Genomic DNA, 8,216 nt, shown 5'->3' with positions numbered 1-8,216 from the left:
GAAAACCGATATTTCTCTCTTTCTATTTTTTCATTTGGTAGCCAGAATTTTACGTCTTGGACATCGAGCGTCGAGCGTTTTGTATATCTATATATATCGGCGTATAAGCGCGGCATTTTTAAATCGAATCTTGATGCTTATGGCACGCTGTTTCTTTATTTATTGTCAAAAATAATGAACCTTGAATAAAAAAAAAACATAATTCTTTCTAATTTTCTTAATAAAATTTATATTAAATTTTTCTTTCTTTTTTATTTTTTCTTAATAAATTTTCCTTAAAAAAATTTATATCGTAAGCCAAAAATAAATTCGCACTGCCCATAATATAAATGCATTTTTTTTTTAATTATATTTTCTATAAAATTATTATAAAAAACTATTGAAAAAATAGAAAAAAAATATACTAAGTTTACTTCATAATAACGAAAAAAAGAAATAAGAAAGCAAAGAAAAAGAACGAAGAGAAAAAGCAAGAAAGAAAGGTAAACATACTTGTTAGCGCTTTCAAGATAAAATATAGGTATCGGCGACGTGAAAAACATACACACACTGTAGCTACTATAGCCACTACACTACTACAGCCAAAAGAATACGTTAATACATTTTTTTTTTAGAAAATAACTATTATGATGAAGATAATAACTGTAATCGAAGCAGATAAATGTTGATATTTTAGTTATTATTACCAATTGTTTTAACATCAGAATTAATAAATGTTTTCAAGACCTGTTAAAAATATAGAAAATAAAAATAATCGATACTAAAGAAGTAATAGAAAATAATATAAAAGATAAAAAATCGAAGATAAAAAACAAAGTATCTACTAAAGAAGATATTTGAAAAATTTCAATGCAATTATCGGAAAACATTCCGGCATCTATAAATCCTGATTTAAACTGGATAAATTATTGTAAATTTAAAAAAAAAGATTTGAATTATGTGTTATTTCGTGTTTAAATAATATAAAATGAGAAATAAAAATCATACATTTTTATTTATACATTTATTATAAACAATACGAATTCATTTAATGTGATTGGAAGTATAATATAATAATCTGATAAATAATTTAAAACAAACAAACATAAATAATAACTAATTATTTCTTTAAATAATAATACGAATATTATTTCGTTCAATTTAAAACATAAGAATTATTCAATAAATTTCAATATTTTTGATATATTCTAATATGTGTATATATATATATATAACATGAGTATAGTGAAAAACTATAGAAAACAATTATAAATAAATATATATATGTAAAGAGAATATATTCTCTTTAAACTTGGCGCGCTAAGTATGATCCGCGCGCCTCTATGATGGTATATAAGCAAAGAAAAGTGAGAACGTATATAGGTTAGAAATTTCGTTAAATAAAGATACATTAGTAATTGTTATTATCCGTACGGGTGATGAACGAATAGTGTTGTGAAAGAAGGACAAATAACTGACGTTATCATCGTCGTTTCTCTTATTTTACATTTTTGTAATTTTTATCATTTGTGAATATTAGTAATAAAAGTCTTTTTTGAAGTTAATGTGGAGGTATGTATTATTATTTATTAGTTATTTGAGGTTAACTGAGATATGTATTATTATTTATTAGTTTTTTAGGTTAACTGAGGTATGTATTATCATTTATTAGTTTTAATACGTTTCATTTCTTCTATATAGTGATAACAAATTTAGGTTGAAAATGGAAAAATTAGATAACAAGTTGTGCAATTTTTTATGTCCAACCATACGATGATAATTTTTTATTTAAATCTAAGAATACTGATGAATTAAAACGTTCTCTTTATCTTGATATTATAACGGACAATAGTAAGTAGAATAGCAATATTCTATTCAGTTAAAATACTTTACTGAGTAACATATATGTATTATATTGTTTTTTAATTCAATTTATGGTGCTCTGTTACTCGTTTCTATAATTTTTATATTTCATATATAAACTATATTCCCAAATAGTTTTATTTAGGTGTGTGGCTCTACATTTTTTGTTCCAATCAAGGACTGTAACACATCCAAGAAAAAGATTCTATTCCAACATCGGATTTATGCATATAAATTTCATTTTCCAATGGTTAACGATATAAAGAAATCTTTTAACTAATGTCTCCTTCGTAAAGATCGCATGTTAATTATTATGTAAATAGAATCCAACCACAGTTACAAGGAATAGGCAAGACATGAATCTGTTAAAAGGTAAAAATAATAACCTTGCTTCTACAAAAAATGAATATTATAATTCTCTTAAAAATTCTCTTCAAAAATATTTATTCAAAGCATTAGAAAACTTATTCTCTCTACATAGATAATCAACCATTTTACTGGAAGGGGAACGCATTATTTTCAACAACGATAAGAAGAAGCCGATGATACAAAAATCATGAAAGATTTGGGAAGACACCGTCTTCTTTTTATTCACTCTGGGAAGAAACCATGTGCATTAATATTCCATCAAAAGAATTGAAAAATTAATGCATTTTAGTTATTTATAAATTATTTTCTACAATAATTCTTATTCAACTATAATCTCTTGCATCTTTTTGACCAGTATCAGTATAAATTTAAATTCTTGTTTCAGTTTTGGAGATTTCTAAAACTAATGCAGAGAAGTGTAGTGCCTATTACTATCGTTATAAAAATGTATCTAAAAGAACGTACTCATAACAAACAAACATGGAACGTTGTAAGGCATATAGGTTGTGAAAGAAAATGTTTTGTTACGTAAAAGAAGTATAACTTCTTAGGTGCGCACATAAGTCCACACACCAGTTTTTATTGTACTGATCGAAGCTATTTCTTCTTGTTCAGTTAACTTCTTTGGTCGACCTGAACGGTATTTATTTTTATAATTCCTTCAGATTTCGATTTCTTAATTAAGTAATGTATCATAGATCTATTAACATTTAATAACACCACCTCAAAACCCTGATATTAATCCGATTGAACATTTATGGGCAATAATAGGAAAAGAATTACAAAAATTTAATATAACATCAAAAACAAGTTTAAAAGACAAAGTACTCGAAGTATGGAGCTCCATATCACTAAGTATTACGGAAAATTTTGTAAAGAGTATGCATAATCGCTTACAAGATGTTATTCGTGTTAAAGGTGGTCCTACTAAATATTAAAGGCTTAACAATTATCTGTCCAAATACTTTAGTGGCTTCAGCAATCGGTCTTTTAAAAACTTTTAGGATAATTAAATTAACATTTTGAAAAGTATTTAAAATATTTTTATTAAACTGTTATTGATCAAAGTCTTTTGACGATAAGAAATCATCAATATATATTGTGTTATAAGAAACTTAGAATAATAGGAACTCATCTAGTTTAAATCAGATTGAGCTAAATTAGGAAACAGAAAAACTGACTTGATATTTAGAGAAAAGTATATTTTCGAAATATTGAAACAAAGCGCTTGTTATTAATCTTGTCGAATCATAAACATTGGAAACCTTGGCCGGGTTAATTTCAAATTTAACGTTGTAAGTTAAATTAAAATTAAATTAAATTACATTAAATTGATTTTAATTTTATTCAATTAAAATAAATTAAAATAAACTAAATCAAACATGTTCTAGTAGTCTTATCATAAAATTTATATTCTACAGGGATTATATAGAAAAATGTAAAATTTGATGACATCTACCTTACCGACACAAGCTTTAAAGCTTAATTATTGATTTAGAAGTCAGAAAAAGCTTCCTTTTATTATTATTAACTTAAAAATACCACGTTATTATTTTGTAGCAAGATTTGATATTTTTATAACGATTCGTAAATAAAATTTGTAAACAAAAAGAGAAAATTTTGTGCGAAAACAACGATAATAATAATGAAAAAAATATAATCTACGTTTCTGCATGGAGTGCAGAATTCCTTAGTACACCAAAGGAAATAATAAAAGCTTTATCTGATGAAAAGTTTTATACTCCTAAAACAATACAATCTTTAACATTGCCACCAGCGATATTTGGAAGAAGAAATATTCTTGGAGCTGCTGAAAAAGGCAGTGGGAAAATTTAGCATTTGGTATTCCTCTATTTTAAATGGTATATTAGAATTAAAGAAAAAATATTTACACACACACAGAAAACAAGATGATGGATTAGAAAATGAAAGCTATGAGGAAGAATTGGAATGTTCCAATGATGAAGGTAAAAATATATATCCAGTTGATTTAATTAATAAATTGACATTTAACTCAACCCTTTGCGCTCTGAATACTTTTCTCTGCCTATATTAGGTAGTCAACTCGATGTACTTTTGGATAAATACAACAAATCTTTTCGCTTAGATATTAAATTGAATGGATATTTTGAAATTAAACTAAAGAACAAAATTAACAATTATATCTCTATATATTTTAACAAGAAATAAAGAGTATGTATATGAAACTTATCAAAATAATAGTACCATTTAAATTTATCAGTTTTTTTTATTACGATTAGAAAAGTACAGTACTGGCGGTTAAAGTGCAATAGGTTAATGTAAACAGAACATTTATTATATTACATTTAAATATGTTAAAGATTCCAATGGGAGTGAGACTTCTAAAGAAAGTGAGAAAGAAATAGATGAAAATTTTGATAATGTTGGAGGGATTGGATGTGTACGTGTGACATATAATGTAAAAAAAAAGGAAAAAAAAAACGAATTCTTTGCAAAAACCAATTTACGCATTGATATTAACGCCAACCAGAAAATTAGCTATTCAAGTAAAAGATCAACGTGTTAAAGCAGCCAAATATACTGATATAAAGGTAAGAAAAATTAGATTTAAAATAAAAAATTGAAATGGTTTAGAAAATAACTATTATGATGAAGATAATAACTGTAATTGAAGCAGATAAATGTTGATATTTTAGTTATTATTAACAATTGTTTTAACATCAGAATTAATAATTGTTTTCAAGACCTGTTAAAAATATAGAAAATAAAAATAATCGATACTAAAGAAGTAATAGAAAATAATATAAAAGATAAAAAATCGAAGATAAAAAACAAAGTATCTACTAAAGAAGATATTTGAAAAATTTCAAAGCAATTATCGGAAAACATTCCGGCATCTATAAATCCTGATTTAAACTGGATAAATTATTGTAAATTAAAAAAAAAAAATGTGAATTATGTGTTATTTCGTGTTTAAATAATATAAAATGAGAATTAAAAATCATACATTTTTATTTATACATTTATTATAAACAATACGAATTCATTCAATGTGATTGGAAGTATAATATAATAGTCTGATAAATAATTTAAAACAAACAAACATAAATAATAACTAATTATTTCTTTAAATAATAATACGAATATTATTTCGTTCAATTTAAAATATAAGAATTATTCAATAAAATTCAATATTTTTGATATATTCTAATATGTGTATATATATATATAACATGAGTATAGTGAAAAACTATAGAAAACATTCATAAATAAATGTATATATGTAAAGAGAATATATTCTCTTTAAACTTGGCGCGCTAAGTATGATCCGCGCGCCTCTATGATGGTATATAAGCAAAGAAAAGTGAGAATGTATATAGGTTATAAATTTCGTTAAATAAAGATACATTAGTAATTGTTATTAACCGTACGGGTGATCAACGAATAGTGTTGTGAAAGAAGGACGAATAACTGACGTTATCATCGTCGTTTCTCTTATTTTACATTTTTGTAATTTTTATCATTTGTGAATATTAGTAATAAAAGTCTTTTTTGAAGTTAATGTGGAGGTATGTATTATTATTTATTAGTTATTTGAGGTTAACTGAGATATGTATTATTATTTATTAGTTTTTTAGGTTAACTGAGGTATGTATTATCATTTATTAGTTTTAATACGTTTCATTCCCTCTCTATAGTGATCACAAATTTAGGTTGAAAATGGAAAAATTAGATAACAAGTTGTGCAATTTTTTATGCCCAACCATACGATGATAATTTTTTATTTAAATCTAAGAATACTGATAAATTACAAACGTTCTCTTTTTATCTTGATATTATAACAGACTAGTCTGGATTTCACTCTCAAAAGGTATACTCTTTGTTAATACTCTAAACCAAAGAGGCTTGTAGGCGTCAATGTAACCACCTAATAAAGAACTAACAAGGGGTCCGCCAGATTGACTTCTATCCGATTTTTTTCAAACTTTGCAGCACACTTGTAGTAGTCCATGATAATATTCGTTGTACTTTTTAAAAAACTAGATATTTAATCGTTTTCGAAAAAACGGAAGCAGAAATTTCGCATGAATGGTCTCGTGTCTTTGATGTCGCCCGATCGATTCCTCGACAGAGAAAATATTTTTTTTCTGATCTTTTTTATTTTTTGTTTTCGTTATTATAAAGCATGTTATACGAAAACACGAAAAATAATAAAGCTATAAAAATCTTGGGCTCGAAAACACACAGAAGTAGCCGAATGCATTATTAGATATCGATAAACAATCTTAAAAAAAGATCTATCGCAGCGAATGAATTTTTTAAATTATGAAAAGACGATCAAAGAGCCAGCCAGTGTAATATGATCAAACACTATGCTGATTTTATTGTAACAAAATAACAGAATACATTTTTAATTATTAATAACTTTCTGTACTTGTATTTTTTTTACTTATAATCAATACCGACGAAACCGTATTAAATTTATTTTTAGTGTGTCTGTACAGCGAATATTATCTTGACAAATGTATCATTCCAAGTACGTAAAAAACTAATGTTTGTTATTTATTGCTTATAATTCTATTTTTAATTTTTAATTATATAACTTGCGTAATAATGTTGATTTCTTAATAAAATAATAACGTTGGCAAAAAGAACAAACTTCACACGATTTTTAAAACAAATGCACCTCTTTTTTATTATATTCCCTAAAAAATTGATATAACGTACTCTAGAAAAAAAAATAAAATTAATTAAACATACTTTATAATAAAAAAAAAAACAAAAAAAAAAGACCGAAAAAAAATATTTTTCCCGTCGATGAATCGATCCGACTACATCGGAGAAACGCGCGAAATCATTTTTGCCTAATTTCTATTCCCTTTTTTTTCGAAAACGCTTGAAATATCTTTTTTTTTTTTTAAATACAATGAATATTCTCATGGACTACTACAAGTGTGCAAAGTTTAAAAAAAAATCTGACAGGTGTCAATCTGACGGTCTCCTTGTTAGTTAGTAAGTCTGTTTATAAGTCTGTATGGTGTTTTTATTAATAAGTCCGTATTCTGCATTCTGTAAAATCAAGGAAACATTCTGTAAGATTGATCAGTAGCCTAAAAGAATAAATATTAAAGATAAACGAATCTGAGAGTCAGTAAAATATATTTATTATCCGCGACTAGAATTATTCTAATAGCGTTGATTGAACCAGAGCCAGAGGCCATCCCACCAGCAGCAGTAAAAGGTAAGCATCTTACTTTAATATTTAATTATCTACTTTCACCGCAATAGAACTCCAATCAAATTCATATTTTAACTACTTTCTTCCACTCCAGTTTCTTACATTCAAATTTCATCACTCACCAATCTAATCGCAATTCTTTAGGTTATTCCCTGGTAAAGACTTCACAGCTTGACCAAAAATAGACCACACTTTTTATTACGTCACAGGACGTAACACTATCTTCCATTATTTTACAATTATTGTTCATTTCAAGTTAAGGTTACTTTATCTTCTTCTTTTTATTAGGACCTCGTCCTGTTATATATTAATGTTACTTGATTACTAAATTATTTACTTCATTCAATACTTTTCAATATTTTAAAGATATGTACTATATTTTTGGTTATATAAAATATTATATTATTTTTCTTCATTATTTTATAATTATATTACTTATAATTTTTTTTTATTATATCATAGACAGGATATCTTAATTTTCTCTCGCCAAATATTACACACATATTTTACAAACAAAAATAAGACAAAAATGTTATATAAACATAGACTTTTAAATATTTTATTAAAAAGTTATAATCAAAAATACGAAATGATTAAGAACTAGTGTTTCGTCGAAAGTTGAGACAAAATATTTGCGATGTATTTACTGAACTGAAAAAAAATGAATATGAAATTAGTAATACAATAGGTTTCATTTTTCATAGATTTTTGTTCTACATTCATGATAACGGGTAGCAGTTTGAAATGGAATTTTATATGACTTCAACAAACAACACCAGATAAT

The 8,216-nt window shown here is 25.5% G+C and overlaps 2 long non-coding RNA genes across 4 annotated transcripts; both read left to right on the top strand.

Annotated features, from left to right (window-relative positions):
• Nucleotides 1-1,291: 1,291 nt before the first annotated feature.
• LOC122520405 lies at nt 1,292-2,475 on the top strand. Of its 2 annotated transcripts, none has more exons than XR_006304522.1 (4): nt 1,292-1,551; nt 1,681-1,830; nt 1,988-2,214; nt 2,324-2,475. It is a non-coding gene; the product is annotated as an uncharacterized LOC122520405 (long non-coding RNA). The 2 variants fall into 2 exon arrangements; XR_006304521.1 differs by having other exon boundaries at nt 1,293-1,551; nt 1,978-2,214.
• A 1,325-nt stretch (nt 2,476-3,800) lies between these two features.
• LOC122520408 lies at nt 3,801-4,977 on the top strand. Of its 2 annotated transcripts, none has more exons than XR_006304525.1 (4): nt 3,801-4,178; nt 4,268-4,404; nt 4,554-4,784; nt 4,938-4,977. It is a non-coding gene; the product is annotated as an uncharacterized LOC122520408 (long non-coding RNA). The 2 variants fall into 2 exon arrangements; XR_006304526.1 differs by lacking the exon at nt 4,938-4,977 and adding an exon at nt 4,890-4,929.
• The last annotated feature ends 3,239 nt before the right edge of the window (nt 4,978-8,216 follow it).

The sequence above is a fragment of the Polistes fuscatus genome, unplaced genomic scaffold, assembly GCF_010416935.1.
Source record: "Polistes fuscatus isolate 324 unplaced genomic scaffold, CU_Pfus_HIC Scaffold33, whole genome shotgun sequence".
NCBI classification, from domain to species: domain Eukaryota; kingdom Metazoa; phylum Arthropoda; class Insecta; order Hymenoptera; family Vespidae; genus Polistes; species Polistes fuscatus.
Note: the sequence above shows the minus strand (reverse complement) of the source record. Positions and strands in the feature narration are given on the sequence as shown.